At 39.8% G+C, this 18,498-nt stretch overlaps 1 long non-coding RNA gene across 3 annotated transcripts in view; it reads right to left on the bottom strand.

The window, feature by feature from the left end:
- Window positions 1-268: 268 nt before the first annotated feature.
- Window positions 269-18,498, bottom strand: part of si:dkey-35i13.1 — a 270,744-nt gene continuing 252,514 nt past the window's right edge. Inside the window, exons 1-3 of one of the 3 annotated variants that reach the window (XR_012391261.1) lie at window positions 2,924-3,230; window positions 2,640-2,817; window positions 269-2,188 (exon numbers count right to left, since the gene is read on the bottom strand). This is a non-coding gene — a long non-coding RNA (si:dkey-35i13.1). Of the gene's footprint in view, window positions 2,189-2,639; window positions 2,818-2,923; window positions 3,231-18,498 lie in introns of those variants that run through there. The other 2 variants (XR_011006396.2, XR_012391262.1) reach the window with 2 other exon arrangements.

Raw genomic sequence — 18,498 nt, 5'->3', positions numbered from 1 at the left:
TCATCTAGAGCGGAAATGCCAAAAAAAGGAGCGTTAATACAGAGCTGTAACACAAAACCCAAATGCCCCAGGTTACATAAATATTACTATGATTATACAGTGCCATGAACGAAACAATATAGGCTATACTACTACCACTAGAGCTGCAATTGCACATTAACAGTCTCGGGGATTAAGGGGTTAAAAACACTAAACCTGTTCATGCCAAGCCAGAATGGCACGAACTGCACTTCTACCTGGAAAAAAAAAAGCCACCGAGATTATAGGATTAAATCTCAATTTAGGAGGTTTATTTGTCAAACGAAACAAGAACGCTGCCTAAAACTCAAACAAAGGCAAATCATCGCGAGTTGTGTTGAAGAAGACCATTGTCTTTATCCCAGCGTCTGTACAGACTTTATACAAGAGAGCGTCAGTCATAAACTCTGAAGTACTGTCAGTAGGTCCGTAGTTTGTCAGTGGTGATGGCCCTGTTTACAATTATTCCTCCTCATTGGATGCACAGCGATATAAAGAAGAGTGGACGAGACGAACAATGTATCCCAAAGAAATGCCTATCATAATTTGTAGGTAACGCTAATGGGATACAGCCAATTAGTGCATGGATTAGCTGTAATTCTGAGCTAAATGTGGCTTGAGAATAGTGGGATGTTCTTAGAGGATTCACATTTTGGATTGAAGAGAGGTTTCATTGGATCCACATATGAGTTGACTCTTAAATATATCAAAATCAGAGTCATGGTAATAATTAGATTTGTAGAGGATTGCTGTTTAATCCAGTTGGGACTGGGTTGGAACTAAAGTAAATGTCATTTATATTTAGTTCATATATTTTTTGATCAATATTTATTTCCCCCAAGATTTTTTTTTTCACAAAAGAGAAACAGTTGTGATTTTTAAGAGGTTTCTCATCAATTTCTATACGAGTTTATTAACTATTTGATGCTTATGTGTTCTTAATTGGTGTTTTTTGGGGGGTGGGATTGACTCCTAATTAGTTTTTATTATTTCATAAAACCCTTTTTAGATTGTCTATTTTATTCTCCCCAGGAATTCAATTCCCCATCTCATCCTAATTTTTTACAATGTTTAATTATTCAGTATGCAATTGGATTAACCAATTAATACAGTATTTCAGTAATTGCATCACTGTCATCCTAAAATACTGCTAAAAGATCAACTCATTAATGTATTCTCAATTACATTCATTTATCAGGTTCTCACTCAGGATTGAGCCCATTTCAGTTTGCTTGAAATTATGATCAAATCCCATTCATGTTTAGTATCCTTTCAGATAATTAATGTCAGTTTCTCCTTATTGTCTCCTAATTATGATGGACATTCCAGTACTGTCTATTAAAATCAACTCATTTAGACTTTGCTAATTTAATCCAAGATGAGACTTTAATCCAGCACTCTCTTGATTGGATCCCATTTTTGATCTAAATTATGATAGACATTCCGTCAGCATTGCCTTTCCCCCAATCTTTCCTCCTTTTTGAGCATCCAGAGGGCTCCTTCGGGATCTATGATGAAAACTTATCAACTCTAATGCTTATACAAAGAATCGATATATTCCGTAGGTAATATCATATGGGTACTGAGGTTATTTACAGGGTCCTCCTGAAGGCTGGGTTATCAAGACACAGCGACCGATTCCAACAAGTTATCATCCTTCGGCTGATGTCCTGAGAGTCCAGTGTCCTCCGTCAGGCCGGGATCTGGATCACTTTTCCGCACTGCCGTAGGGGGTCTCACCATGATGCACTGCCGGACCGCCGGCTTTCCTTTGGCCGCTTTGGGACTGCAGTTGTCGCGCTCGTATTCCTCCTGCGCTTTCTGTATCTTGCGCTTCTTCATCTTGCTTTTGTGAAAGTGGAAGGTGGTGACGGACACGAATATTATCCCGATAATCATCGTGATGAGCACGAAAAGCACGGCGGTGGAGGAGAACGCCTGGAACAGCTGATCCACCCGGTCGAAGCAGGTGCCATTGCCGGTTCCGTTTAAGGCACAGTGGGGAATGGAAAGCGCCAGTCTCTCCAAGGTCCGGGCACTCATTTAGTCCAGTGTCTGTATTGCAGGGGGAGAAAAAAAACTGAGGAGGCGAAAGCGAATAGAAATGTCCACCCCTGCCGAATGCGCGCGCTATATTGCCTTCATTTCTCTTGAGGGGAAACAAGTCCACCTAAAATAGATCCAATGAGGAATCCAGCGTTAGAAAAGAGCATGTGTGTTTTAGCACAAACAACAAGAGCAATTATATTTCTAGTCACGTCAACTTTGACGTCCTTTAAAAGACTTTGAAATCCACACCTTTGACGCACACACGCAAGCTGTTTAGAGAACAAAAGCCGCCTAAAAATCGCCTCAGAAAGGCGCGCGCTGCTCGCCAACTTTGTGCGCAAATGATGCCGCGTTTAATTCTACTCCTGTTCCGCCAGGCTTACAATTTACTAAAAGCAGATTCATTTGAACTGCGGCATTCCTTCAGATCAGCCAGCAGCAATGCTGCTCATCAATTACCGTCAGAGCAAAATCGTAAGTAGCCAATAAAGAGGAGAAGAAAAAAAGAAAGGACTGGCTCAATCAATCAAACGAACATCATGCGAAGATCTACATTAAAACCGGTAGTTTACCTGCCTCTACTGTAGGGATGTCGCTGCTCCGGAGGCGAAGACCGGTCGCGGTTGCAAATTCTGGAGAAAAAGGAGCAGAATCCAGCCAATCGCTGCAGCGCGCAATGACGTATCGCCTTTGATCATCTGAACGCTCCAGCAGCAGCAGCAGCAGCCTCATTCAGACATACAGTAGCCCCTGTTCAGATTACAAGACAAGGGTTGTTGTTTTAATGTATGGGGGTTAAACAAGGGTATGTCCCCGCTCTGCTATCTGTGATATTTGAGTCCGCATTTATGATTACCTCACTCTTAAGCGAAGACAAAGGGATGCGACAACTTTTTATCAATGGGAAGGACAAAAACCGTTTTCATATCTGAGGTGGGATGTTTTATGCAGCTGTGTGAATTAAGCTGCTGTAGGGACGAAATGTTACGTGTTTAAAGTGCGCAGTTTCGTGTTGTTCGTCATTAATTGGCCAAAGAACGGTTGAATCGACTTGAATGCATTAAAACAAAACCTTTTAAATGGATACCCTGCTGAAAAATCCAGCTTAAACCAGCCTAGGATGGTTGGCTGGTTTTAGCTGGTCGACCAGCCTCGTTTTAGAGGAGTTTTTGCCACTTCCAAGCTGGTTTATAGCCATTTCTTGGACAAGCTGGGAGATGACTAGCTAAAACCAGCTTGACCAGCCTAACTAAGCTGGGAGCCCAACCAAAACCAGCTATGTCCAGCTTAAACCAGGATTGTCGAGCTGGTTTTAGATGGTTTTAGCTGGTCACTTTCCAGCCTGACCAGCTAAGACCAGGCTGGAAATGGCTGGAAACCAGCTTTGAAGTGGCCAAAACCCCTCTAAAACCAGGCTGGTCGACCAGCTAAAACCAACCAACCAGCCTAGGCTGGTTTAAGCTGGATATTTCAGCAGGGAATGCACTGTAAATCTATAGTAATATGATGAACACTGAGAGGACAGTTTGACACTTACAGAAATTATACCTAAAGCTAACCTGAAAATGTATATTTTAAAGTGGCTTTCTTCTGTTGAACACAAAAAAAGATATTTTGAAGAATGTTACCGGTCATTGATTTCCATAGTACTTCTGTTCTTCAATATTAGTTCCATTATTTTACAGTGAATTGCATTATGAGATTAATCTCTGCTCTGATGACCTTTAATGTTGAGATTTCAACTTAGTTTAACAGTGACTTTTATTGACGTTTTAATATATATATATATATATATATATATATATATATATATATATATTTTTTTTTTTTTTTTTTTTTTCAATATTTTTATTATTAGAATTGTTCGCAGACATTTACTTGAAAATACACTTTAAAAAAAACAAACATAAAACTTGCATTCTTTAAAAAATTTAGTTTACCCAAAAATGTAAATAACTTTCTTCTGTTAAAGACAAGGTGTCTCAGAGGTGATCGTCTTACAGCAAGAAGGTCGCTGGTTCAAGTCCCAGCTGGGCCAGTTGGCATTTCTGTGTGGAGTTGCACGTTCTCCTCATGTTCGAGTGGGTTTACTCCAGGTGTTCCGGTTTCCCCCAATAGTCCAAACACATGCGATATAGGTGAATTGGCCTTAGTGTGTGAGTGTGTTGGGTGTTTCTCAGTACTGGGTTGCATGTGGTACAGTATCCAATGTAAAACATTCATTCATTTTCTTTTCGGCTTAGTCCCTTTATTAATCTGGGGTCGCCACAGTGGAATGAACCGCCAACTTATCAAGCACATGTTCTACGCAGCAGATGCCTTTCCAGCCACAACACATCTCTGGGAAACATCCACACACACTCATAGACTACGGAAAATTTAGCCTACCCAATTCACCTGTAAAGCATGTCTTTGGACTGTGGGGGAAACCGAAGCACCTGGAGGAAACCCACACGAACACGGGGAGAACATGCAAACTCCACACAGAAGTACTCAGCCGAGGCTTAAACCAGCGACCTTCTTGCTGTGAGGCGATTGCACGATCCACTGTGCCACCATGCAGCCGGATAACACAGTTAGTTAATTTTAAATAAAAATTTACTTGAGATTGTAATATGTTAGTTTTAAAAGTAACTTTTCCCAACACTGATTTAAATTGGTCATGTTTTACACAATTACACACTCGCACTTTACTCGTGTTGTGTCGCATATGGACAAACCCGACCATTGGATTAAAGTTTAATTTAAATTTAAAATTTAAAGGGATTAGTTCACCCTTCACTTGTTCAAAATCTTATTGACTTTCTTTTTTTTCTGTTGAACACTAAAGAAGATATTTTGAAGAATGATAAAAACCTGTAACCATTGACTTCCATTGTTTTTCCTACTATGGAAGTCAATGGTTACAGCTTTTTAGCTTTCTTCAGTATATTTGTTATAGTGCTCGAGAGAAACTCATAGAGGTTTGGAAACACTTGAGGGATAGTGAATAGTGAGTACATTTTTGACTGAATCATCCCTTTAACTAAATATTGGGTTTGTCTAATTTTGACCCAACATTGGGTTAAAACAATCCAGCATATATTAAACTGACTGTGCCTAGGCAATCAATCTCCATGTAAACTGGGTATGAAAATAACGACTGTACAATATGTTAAAATGGTCTGGATGTAGGGTATTTAACATATTGAGACACATAATAGGTCATAGTATGACATTTTAAAGTCTGTATGATTAATGAGGGTGAAGAATTATTAAAAATGGTCGGCCTGTTAAACTCATTTGCATATTTTAGTGCAACAGAGGGATATTTTAAAACATTCATGTTCATACATATTAAAAATATTTTCATTATTTTGACATATTTTTTTTCCTGTGATAGGTTGCGGGTCATTTCGTTGTGAGACCCCGGATTAATAAAGGGACTAAGCCGAAAATAAAATAAATGAATGAATTTTGACACATGTTTGTATTTTATATGTGAATAAATATCACAAAACCTGTCAAGAGCATCATTCAACCTCAAAATATGTATAATATATGGCCAAAAATGTAGATTAATTTAGATTGAATAGCGTGAATTACTTATTTAATATAACATTTTAAAAGTCTTAAAGGGACAGTTCACACAAACATAAATGAAAATTCTGTCATTATTTACTCACCCAAACCTTTATGAGAGTCTTTCTTCTTCGCACAAGAAGATATTTTAAAGAGTGCTGGAAACCTGTAACCACTGACTTACTTGTCATTTGTTTTTCTTACTATGGAAGTCAATGGTTACTGGTTTTTTAACATTCTTCAAAATATCTTTTTTTTGTGCTGACCAGGAAAAAAAAGTCAAAGATTTGGTAGATTGCGTGATGATATATATTTTCAAAATGGTGGAAACCTGTAATTGTTGACTTCCATAGCATTTGTTTTTCCAACTATGGAAGTCAATGGTTACCGGTTTTCAACATTCTTTAAAATATCTTCTTTTTTTGCTGATCAGGAAAATAAGTCATAAATATTTGGAAGATTTCGTGAAGATATATTTAAAAATGCTGGAAACCTGTAACCATTAACTTCCATAGATTTTTTTCCTACTATGAAAGTTAATGGTTACCGGTTTCAAACATTCTTCAAAATATATTTTTTGCTAACCAGGAAATAAAAAGTCATAAAGATTTAAAAGACTGCGTGAAGATATTTTGATAAATGCTGTAAACCTGTAACCATTGACATCCATAGCATTTGTTTTTCCTACTATGAAGTCAATGATTACCGGTTTCTAACATTCTTCAAAATATCTTCTTTTTACTGACCAGGAAAAAAAAAAGTCAAAGATTTGGAAGATTACCTGAAGATATTTTGAAAAATACTGGAAACCTGTAACCATTGACTTCCATTTGTTTTCTACGATGGAAGTAAATAGTTACAGGTTTTCAGCTTTCTTCAAAGTACCTTATTTAATGTTTAACAGAATAAAAAAACTATATAGGTTTAAAACCACTTGAGGGAGAGTAAATAATGAATCAGTTTTCATTTTTGGGTGGACTGTCCCTTTAAAACCAAACCTGACCTACACAATATAGTAGTGTAATTCAGCTGGCTACAAATTCTCTTAATCCCCAACTCATCAAGTGTATAGTTTAACCTTTTGTAATGTGAAATAAATGCGTTGGCCCTCTGGAACCGCTGGCCATATGCTGAGATGCAGTATTAGCGCGGCACAATTCACATTAAAGTTTATTAATGAAACCCAGCATGCTCTTCCCCTTATGTACTGCTCACTACAGACACCATAGCAATCACGCCGCTAATCTATTCCAGACCCAATCCCCGGTGAGATTAATTACTACATCGTTTGTACTGTGCCCGATAACTGTGCAAAGTGACCTCCATTATCACTCCACCTGCTCAGCATCTTCTGTCAATTAATCTCTCGCAATCCACTGTGTCTGATAATTGTTAAAATGGCCAGATTAATAATTTTTAGCACTTCAATCTTCCATGTTAACGAGTAAATCTGTGCTATTAAGAGATCAGAGCGGTGTTGTGAATTTATGTTCGGTTGCGTTTTGCGTTTTGTTTATGCGCTTGCTACAACAGTGGTAACTTTATTTCACTTCTGAGTAATATTAAAGGACACATAGTTTTCCCCTTTTATTATGATTTAATATTAATATTATGGTTCTTCTGAGTGTGCCAGTTTAGGTTCAGTTCAAAACACAGGTCAGAATTGTTTATTATAATGTGTTCAAAAGTGTTATGTTGTGGGCGTGTACACAGCTCGCTGTTTTAGGGGCGTGTTGCTTCACATGAAAATTAGTTTCAGCTTCCCGCCCAACCTAACAAGGGGGCGGAGCCAAGAGCTCCCACGCTCTGTGTTTGCAACAGACAGGCAGACAGAGAGAAGCTAAGCTAGGATCAGCATTCAGCCGTACATGTATGACTCGGACACAGACTAAGCAGAGAGTACACAATCATTTGTGTCTCTGTATAGTTTTACAGCCAACTGTGTGCTAGTTTCAAGTGCCGAGCTTGTACACCGGGACTAATAACCACGCACACTGAATTAACATTGACTGAGGCACTGGATGCGCCGCTCGAAGCCGCGACACAGCATACCAGACACTCTGTGGTGCGGCAGAAACATAAAGTGTCCCGAATCGTCGTGCCACCCAGAGCCATGCATTCCAGAACTCCAAACACAGGCCTTCACCAGGGCAAACACAATGGAGACCCAAGTCGGTGGCCGCCCGCGTCGCCCAGCCGTCGACCGAAGCGCCGCAGTGTGCACCCTGACAGAAACCCACGGCAAGAACTCCGAAATGCATCGCATCACGCAAAGAGGCGCTTCTGGTGTACGACCTGCAGGCAAGTTTGTTTTTTTATTTCCAATGGAGAGACGCGCTCATGAGGCAACGCACTTGCACTTTTCTAGCTGCATAGGTAAGATCACTGGGAGCTTCTGTGTTCGCGAGAAATGCAAACGGCTGAAGTTTAAGGTACTGTAGACGCAATGGAAAGTACACATGTTTGCAAACCTACCAAAAGGTACAAACAATAATTCCGATTACAGCGATAATGTGGAGAAAATTGATCTTTTGTTGAGCCCAATGAGCCTTACATCTAAAAATAGAGCAAGGGTGTTCCTTTAGTGACATCACTTTGACTGAAAATGGCGGACGTGAAACAAGAAACTGAGGATATGGCTGTTTCTCTATTCCAAGAACGCAGAGAACGGACTTGTGTTCTTGTGGAGACCGGTCTTGCCAGGTGTCCTCGGAAGAACGAACTCAGGAGACCACAAGGACAGATAATGCGTCCTTTGAGAAATAGGATGCTGCGTTCTTCCTGATAGTCACATGACCTTTTAAATGGAAATTATTTAAACATTACAGCACTCATACAACGATTTATTGTTTTCCCCCTCTTCAAAATATATACTTTGCATAAAAACATTATAAATATACTCTGCACAATATAAATAAAACAAATTGTAATACGAATTTCAGCAAACAAACACCCTTAATGTGTTTATTCCTTTATAAAGATGTCCATGTTAATGTTTACTTTCACCGTTTCATTTAGGGAAACTCCTGATGTAAATAAGTGATATCTCTGAACTTGAATAATAAACCTGTATAAAATGCTGCGCTTCCCACCTCCAGTCGCAATGACTTCTGGGACTTCCAGAGCGAGTTCGGTGCTCAAGTCTGCATCGTTGCGTCCTCAATATCAAGATCACATCCGGGAAGTTTCACGCGTCCTCCGTACTTGCGGTCTTGAGTATTGGAACTGAACTTAGGCAGCTGATGATGACGTTGCACGAGAACACGAGGACGCAAGACCGCTAAAGAATGCATATTAAGAAACAGCCTATGTGTCGGGGTTTTTTTTTTGTGTCTTCTCTGTCTCCCTCTTGTGTATTGTCATTTGTATGCAGTTTCACCTGTTATCGATTCTCTTGTTTCCCCGTCCCCATTGCTCTCACCTGTTCTCCCTGATTATTTGGCTATTTAGTCTCCCCTTCTCCTTCGTTCTGTGCTTGTTAATGGATTCTGTGTCTAAGAGCTACGTGTGTTACCGGTACTCCCTATTCAAGAAATCACATTTTGCACTCTGTCTTGCTTAGTCCTGTATTATCAATCTCACCACTTGTTATCCGATCATCTGTGCTCTGGCTCACCTTTGCTCTGCCCACAGTCCACGCTCGAGTGAGGTCTCATCTTCTCGGCTCCCTGAGGTCTGTTCCTACTTTACTACTGCTTAACCAAGAGGGTCTTTTCGTTTGATCAGTCCATCATCGCCCAGAGGAGGGTCGATTTCTGACTGCCTGTAACAGGCACGTGCACACATAGGGCTCAACCTGTGCAGTGCACATGCCCTTTTTAGTCTTGGATAGAAAGTGCCCTTCCAAAATGATCAAAAGTGCCCCCGCGACGCGGCACACCCTCGGTCCCGCCCTTCAGTAGGCGCACGACAACACCGCTCTTGAGTACGCGCGCGACAACACAGCTGATCAGTACGCGCGCGACAACACAGCTGATCAGTACGCTCGCGATAACACCGCTCTTCAGTACGCGCACAACAACCAGCCACCCCCCCCTTTGGACTGTCTCTACACGGGCCTGGCCTGTAATAATATCTATGATATTATTGAATGACTATTTTCCTACTGCTGATGAGAGCAGAATTGTTGATTTACTTCTATTAAATAAATCCCTTTGAACTTCCCCCTTGCGCTTGGGTCTCCTTTTATCCTGACAATATGATCGTGACGCCCCTGTCAATCAATATTGGTGGGTGGGGGGACCGCACTCCAACGTCAAGTCGCGGTTGCTCTGAAAACTGTTCCAATTGGTCCACCGTTTTTAAGTTGTTAAATTGAAGAAAAAAAATGGACTGTGTGTGTGTGTATATAACCCCAATATGACGGTCTATACACTATAACTACACACGTGTCTGTCCAAACAGCTTGAAAATTAGATTTTTCACCATAGGTGCCCTTTAGGGTTAGGGTTAAAATGTGGGTAAAGATTTGGATTAGTTGCCTAAGATAACACTTTACTTGAAAGGTTGTTTATAAGACAGTCATTAAAGCTTTATAATCCTGACATGAATGTGATTTTTTGCATGCTTATAACAGTTGTCTTTAAGTGTCATTTGCTCAGTTGTGACATTTTAAACGCAAAGATGACATTGTTTGTTATGACAACTTGTGTTGTTCATGTGCTTGATTTGTCTTGTGTATAGCAAACAAAACAATATGATCCCATCAGGCCCTTCTCATAAGGACAAAGAGTATACAACAATAATCAATGCTGGGAAATGATACCATACTGAAAATGTGCTATGATAATCGCAGAAGAATGATTTTAGTTTTTGTAAACACATACTCCAATTTTGATTCTTGCAACAGTGAAGCATTTACTACTTTTTAATGTTGTCGTTCTTTTTCACAACACTTAAAAGACATTTAGGGAGTGAAGACACCACGTGAGGAAGTGTTTCAGGTGTAATTTTGCCCCATTCTTCCTGCAAACAAGTCTTAAGGTGGGCAACAGTGCGGAGTCTTCGTTGTCGCATTTTGTGCTTTAAAATGTTCCACACATGCTCTATCGGAGACAGGTCAGGACTGTAGGCAGGCCAGTCCAGTTCCTATATCCTCTTCCTCCACAACCAGGACTTTGTAATGTGTGTAGAATGAGGTTTTGCATTTGTCTTGCTGAAATATGCATGGGCGTCCCTGGAACAGAAGGCAGCATATTGTGCTCCAAAATCTCAATGTAGTTTTCAGCATTAATGGTGCATCACAGAAGTGCAAGTTACCTTTGTCAAAGGCACTGACGCAACCCCATATGATGACAGACACTGGCTTTTGGACTTGTTGCTGGTAAGTCAGGATGATATGTTTCTTCTTCGTTCCGGAGCACACAGAGTACATTTCTCCCAAAGTACCTGAAAAACTAATGCATCTGTCCACAGTACACATTTCCACTGTGTGATGATTCATCCCAGATGCCTGCGAGCCCAGAATGTTGATGTAATGTTGTGTACAATGTTAACATAGGGCTCACTTTTGGCACTGTATAGTTTTAACTAGCATTTGTGGATGTAACTACGCATTGTGGTTCTTGACAAAGGTTTGCCAAAGTAGTTCTGAGCCCATGTGGTGATATCGCTTATAGATGAATGACGATTCTTGATGCAGTGCCTCCTGAGGGATCGGAGATCTTTTCGTCTAAAGGACTAGACCTTTCTTAGATGCTGCTTTTGTACCAAATCATAATTATAATCACCTTGTTGACATCACCTGTTTCAAATCACATCATTATTTAACTAATTTACCTGATCACTAGCCATAAACTTTTTTACATGTCTTTTTTAATGTGTTACAGGTTTAAATGACAGGAAAGGATCTATATTTACAAGTGAAATGAAATTGTTAGATGGACGGATGGATGGACAGATGGATAGATAGATAGATAGATAGATAGATAGATAGATAGATAGATAGATAGATAGATAGATAGATAGATAGATAGATAGATAGATAGATAGATAGATAGATAGATGACTGACAGACAGACAAACAGACAGATAGATGGATTGACGGACCGACAGATAGGCGGACAGACAGATGGATAGATAGACAGACAGCCAGACAGATAAATAGATACATACATTGACAGACAGACAGACAGGTAGGTAGATAGATAGATAGATAGATAGATAGATAGATAGATAGATAGATAGATAGATAGACAGACAGACAGACAGACAGACAGACAGACAGACAGACAGACAGACAGACAGACAGACAGACGGACTGGCGGACGGACGGACGGACGGACAGATAGACGGACAGATAGACGGACAGATAGACAGACATATAGACAGACGGATGGATGGATAGACAGACAGACAGATAGATAGATAGATAGATAGACAGACAGACAGATAGATAGATAGATAGATAGATAGATAGATAGATAGATAGATAGATAGATAGATAGATAGATAGATAGATAGATAGATAGATAGATAGATAGATGACTGACAGACAGACAAACAGACAGATAGATGGATTGACGGACAGACAGATAGGCGGACAGACAGATGGATAGATAGACAGACAGCCAGACAGATAGATAGATACATACATTGACAGACAGACAGACAGGTAGGTAGATAGATAGATAGATAGACAGACAGACAGACAGACAGACGGACGGACGGACAGATAGACAGACAGATAGACAGACAGATAGACGGACGGACGAAGAGATAGACAGACATATAGACAGACGGATGGATGGATAGACAGACAGACAGATAGATAGATAGATAGACAGACAGACAGACAGACAGACATATAGATAGATAGATAGATAGATAGATAGATAGACAGACAGACAGACAGACAGACAGACAGACAGACAGACAGACAGACAGACAGACAGATAGATAGATAGATAGATAGATAGATAGATAGATAGATAGATAGATAGATAGATAGATAGATAGATAGATAGATAGGTGGACAGATAAATGGATAGATAGACAGACAGCCAGATAGATAGATAGATAGATAGATAGATAGATAGATAGATAGATAGATAGATAGATAGATAGATAGATAGATAGATAGATAGATAGATAGATAGATAGATAGATGACTGACAGACAGACAGACAGACAGACAGACAAACAGACAGATAGATGGATTGACGGACAGACAAATAGGCGGACACACAGATGGATAGATAGACAGACAGCCAGACAGGTAGATGGATACATACATTGACAGACAGACAGACAGGTAGATAGATAGACAGACAGACAGACAGACGGACGGACGGACGGACGGACAGATAGACGGACAGATAGACGGACGGACGAAGAGATAGACATACATATAGACAGACGGATGAATGGATAGACAGACAGACAGATAGATAGACAGACAGACAGACAGACAGACAGACAGACAGACAGACAGACAGACAGACAGACAGACAGACAGATAGATAGATAGATAGATAGATAGATAGATAGATAGATAGATAGATAGATAGATAGATAGATAGATCACTGACAGACGGACAGATGGATGGATGGATGGACGGACGGACAGATAGATAAACAGACAGACAAATACAAAGACAGACGGAAAGACCGATGACAGACAGATAGATGAAAGACGGAGAGAAATGGACAGATTTCCATGTTTCTACATGTTTTGATGGTCTGATTCTCTTCTTCTGGAGATGTTTCTCTTTAGCATTCTCTTCTTGCCGCAGTTAGCTTTTGTCCCTCATCAATCTAAAAAAAAATTCAAATGCCGTGAAAGGCTTTCAGCGCTATAAAGTGCCCTGTTTCCACATAAATCAATCATACAACTCCAGTGCATACTAATGAAATGGTCTGAGCTCACAGGAGAGTGTTTTTACTACTCATCACTGCGGAGGACTCGACGCATACTGAACTCTGTGTATACGGGACTTATATTTGGCATCAAAGAAAACAACTACTGCATCCTCCCGCGAGCTCCACGTACGCCCTTTAAACACAAAGTCAGGCGCTTCACCCTCCCTCTCTGTGGAGCAGATTTATGCTGTAATTCTGTATATCCATGTGAATGGAGGTCACTGGTGTAGAAGGTCATGATGTGAGAGGGAAAGAGGTTTTTACTCCACCCGTCGAGTGTTAAATAAAACTCATGTCTGTCGTGTGTCTGAGGAGTGTGAAGCTTGACTCAGGACTCTGCCTCCCTCCAGTGGAGGTTTAGTGTAATAAATCTTATGACGATTATGTTTACATTCTGAATGACTGTGCTTTTGCTGTGCAGGAGGATACAATATATGAAAGAGTAATTGGCAGTTCTTTCCACTGTGGCGACCTCTGATAATTCAGGGACTATTTGAGTGAGTGAGTGAGTGAGTGAGTGAGTGAGTACTGTAAAAAATGCGGGGTTCCACAGAATTCCTTCATTCCTTTCCAACACAAATCGATTAGGTTAACTTAATTGTTTTTGCAAATTAAAGTAGATTGAACATAAAACAATTAAGCTGACCCCTAAAGAAGTCAAGAATTGTGTTGATTCGACTCATTTTAGATAAGTAATTTGAACAAGCAGCCAAAATCTTTGTTTTTTTGAGTGAGTGTTGTGCAGGAGATTTAATGTTGAGGAAATGTCGATTAGAATCCACAAATAAAAATGATTTAGTTTTTTGAAAATGGTTTAGCATTTTTCTAATTTGTTTACTAAATCGTTTCCATTCTGGCGACGCTGTGGCGCAGTAGGTAGTGTCACACCTGTTGCAGTGCCCTAGTTTGGACACTTGAGGGCACTAGTTTGTTTTGTAGTTTCACTTCATTTTATGTCACGAAATGGGGAAAGATCACTAAATGCAAAAATCCAAGTGCAGCAATTTATTAACAAAAAGGCAAAGGCATCCAAAAAGACAGATTTCCAAATCTTGCACAGAACTAGAAGCAAGATACAAAAACTAGATGACCTGACGAAGTAACTGGCAAAAGTCCAAAAACGGTAAATACAAGGACAGGGTAGGAGTGCTAACAAGTGCTAACAAAAACGAACACAAACAGGACATATCCACAATGGAACACAATCCAAGAATAATCGTAATACAAAAAAAAACTAGATAACCAGACAAACATACTAGATGTGAGGAACTAACAAAATCCTAAGGCAACTAAAACAGAGGACAAGAGGGTTTATAAAGACAGGACTAAATTAACAAACACAAAACAGCTGTAACATAACACAATCAGTAATACAAAGGATTATGGGAAATGAAGTGAAATTACAAAACAAACTAGTGCCCTCAAGTGTCCAAACTAGGGCACTGCAACAGGTGTGACAGGTAGTGCTGTCGCCTCACAGCAAGAAGGTCACTGGTTCGAGCCTCGGTTGGGTCAGTTTCTGTGCACTGCAAAAAATGCTTTTCTTACTTAGATTTTTGTCTTGTTTCTAGTCCAAATATCTAAAATGTCTTAAATCAAGAAGCATTTTCTAGACAAGCAAAACATATTGTCTTGTTTTAAGAAATAATATGCCAAAATGAAGCGAGTTTTTCCTTAAATCAAGCTAAATAATCTGCCAATGAGGTAAGCAAAGTAGCTGTGCCAAAGTGGCATATTATTTCTTAAAACAAGACAATATGTTTTGCTTGTCTAGAAAATGCTTCAGGATTTAAGAATTTCTAGATATTTGGACTAGAAACAAGACAAAAAATCTAAGTAGGAAAAGCATTTTTTGCAGTGTGTGGAGTTTGCATGTTCTCCCTGTGTTCGCGTGGGGTTCCTCCGGGTGCTCCGGTTTCCCCCAGAGTCCAAAGACATGCGGTACAGGTGAATTGATTAAGCTAAATTGGCCATCGCCGGATTTAAATGATTCCTATAACGATTTGTTGCCAATATCCAATGAGAGATCTGCCATTGTAAATCCCCGCTTCTTTTTTCAATTGATGGCTTATATAATGACCTCCAACACCTTTTTGGAGCAGTACCCATTTCAACAAAATTTGCCCATTTGGTTTCTGGAATTTCTCTCAAAGATCTCAAATTAAAAAAATTTAACACAAAGACAATAGGATGACTTTATAGATATTTCGTCAAAGAAACCAAGTTGCAGTGTTTTAAAAGAAAGTAATCTTGCATCATCCTCCTGCCAGTCTTCTAAATTTACTCTCACACTAATCCTGGGAAATACAGTCTTAATTACTTCTGTTTGCAATGGTACTACAGCAGGGTTCAGGGCCAGAGTGGGACTCCTTTTCAGGCCTGGAGTTTCAAGCATTAGACCGGCCCACCTCAGTTCACGACTGACTATATTAAAATAAGGTCATTTCCAGTTTTTAGTTACACTATCCGGTCTTTTTCAAGAAAACAGCTGCTTTAGAACTTCAAATGTTCAACCACCTTGCAGGTTTATATGTCTTAAAAAAAAGAAAAAAAGATTCAATTCAATTCAATTCAGCTTTATTTGTATAGCGCTTTTACAATGTAGATTGTGTCAAAGCAGCTTCACATAAATGGTCACAGTAACTGGAACAGTGTGGTTCAGGTTTTAGTGTTTAAGTTCAGTTCAGTTCAGTTTAGCTCAGTTCAGTGTGATTTACTCCGGTGAGGATTGAACACAGGTTGACAGAGTCGAAATGCATTGTGCCGACCACTGGACCACAATGGCACCATTTCTTGTTAAGGGGCCGGAATGATAGTTACATCATCATTACCCTGCAGGCTGCATTTTGCTCATGGGGCTGCGAGACAATAAATAAGAAGAGCGGAGCTGCAGCAAAATAATGAATAAAAAGAGTGAGGCTATGGTCACATAAATATATGAAAAAAAAAGTGTGACGGCTGAGAGTGCAAGCAGCTAGAAACACCGGCCCTTGCGGCAAAAAACGGATCGGCCCACCGGGAACTCTCCCGGTCCTCCCGATTAGCCAATCCGGGCCTGGCAGGGTTCAACGCTAAGGATTTTTTCTACTGGTCTGATCGGGCCAGTGGTTCAGATTTTTACTTGCCCTGAAAAAATTTTCTCTGGCCCCACCAAAAAAATAGGGAAGTTAATAGCTATTTTTAGCCACATATATTAAATAATGTGTCAAAAATAAAGTCTGGGAAATTTCAATACTTCAAAAAAAGTCAATAAAAGTGTTATGCAAACAAAAAGAGCAGTACGTGGGAGGTATTTTATTGCGGTTTGAAATTATTTAACAAAAAGTATCTGACTTGTCAAACTGATGAAAACTGTGCGCTTTATTTCTATTTTGTCATGTTGTTTCCACATAAATGTCTACTTCCAAGGCGTTAGAAACAGACATTTTCTTTTAGCCTTATAATTTGATGTTGCCGCCATGTTGCCGTTTCTTCGCTGTACCGGTTGTTACCAGGTTACAGAAAAAAATAGCATGCTCAATCAGATAAGAGGAACTGGAAATCAATATGGTGTTTACAACATCACAGAAAGGGTAGTGTTTAAGGACTTAAAAGCACAAACTTAAAATGAACACAATTGACAAATAGTCAAAGACAAATTAAATGTTAGCAAGGCGGCACTGTCCCAATCAGGCCAGTAATGATCCGGTCTACTGTCCCAAGTGTCTCTCACGCTAACCCAGGGCCACCGGGCTGTCCTTATTGTTGAGCCCTGTACAGGAAACAATTTTTGAACCTCATATAAGAGAGAGAGAGAGAGAGAGAGAGAGAGAAAATAAAACATGCACAAACAAAGTACTGTTAGGGTGATTATTTTTTTTCCTTCTAAAACATAAATTCATGTCATTGAGCAGAGATGCCCAAACTAGGTCCCGGAGGTCAAAGTTGGCCTATGTTACTTTTTAATTTGGCCCACCATCCCATCTAAGAGAGGGGGAACGATGGGGGTGGTTTCGAGATTTTCAATTTAGATTTAATGTAACCTTTTTTGTTTGTTTGTTTTATTGTTAAACGCTGACTAAAATGAAATGTTTCAATGAAATGGTGTAAATTATTCAGATTTGATTTAAATCTATAGACTGTCACCCGACAATTCAGAGACTTTGGTGAGCAAATCAAGCCAAAGGCAGATTCTGCTTGACTAGGGTATTCAGCGTTGAATTCCACAGTGTTATAAAATCATTCATTCATTCATTTTCTTTTCGGCTTAGTTCCTTTATTAATCTGAGGTCGCCACAGAGGAATGAACCGCCGTTGTACGCAGCGGATGCCCTTCCAGCTGCAACCCATCACTGGGAAACCCATACACACTCATTCACACACATACTCTATGGTCAATTTAGCTTACCCAATTCACCTGTACCTCATGTCTTTGGACTATGGGGGAAACCGGAGCACCCGGAGGAAACTCGCACAAACGCAGGGAGAACATGCAAACTCCACACAGAAACTGACCCAGCCGAGGCTCGAACTAGCAACCTTCTTGTTGTGAGGAGACAGCACTACCTACTGCGCCACTGCGTTGTCTAGTGTTATAAATGTGATTGTTTATGTTTTATTGCAATATGTTTTCACTTAAAAAGTTATACGGTATTACTTAATACCATTTAAAGTGAGGTTTTCTATTACATAAATATGATTAAATAAATTAGGAGATCATCCATGGCAACGTTAATGTAATATAGGCTTACTGTAGTTTGGTATATTTACCTTCGGCCCACGGCTCTCAATGATATTTAGTTTTTGGCCCTTCATACGAAAATGTTTGGGCAGCCCTGCCATAGAGGGATACCAGACGAAAGAAACTCATACATGTTTGGAGCAAGTGTAGGATGAGTAAACAAATGACAGAAGTTTGGGTCGCTTTAAATAAGCATTCGGGTGAACAATTCAACAACTTGCCTTCTTTGTCGCTCCCTACTGGCAAAAAATAAACAAATCACTAACGTTAAATGAATCTATTTGGTGAAC

This window comes from Danio rerio, chromosome 15 (assembly GCF_049306965.1).
Source record: "Danio rerio strain Tuebingen ecotype United States chromosome 15, GRCz12tu, whole genome shotgun sequence".
Classification (NCBI taxonomy): domain Eukaryota; kingdom Metazoa; phylum Chordata; class Actinopteri; order Cypriniformes; family Danionidae; genus Danio; species Danio rerio.
This window is presented reverse-complemented; position numbering and strand designations above follow the sequence as displayed.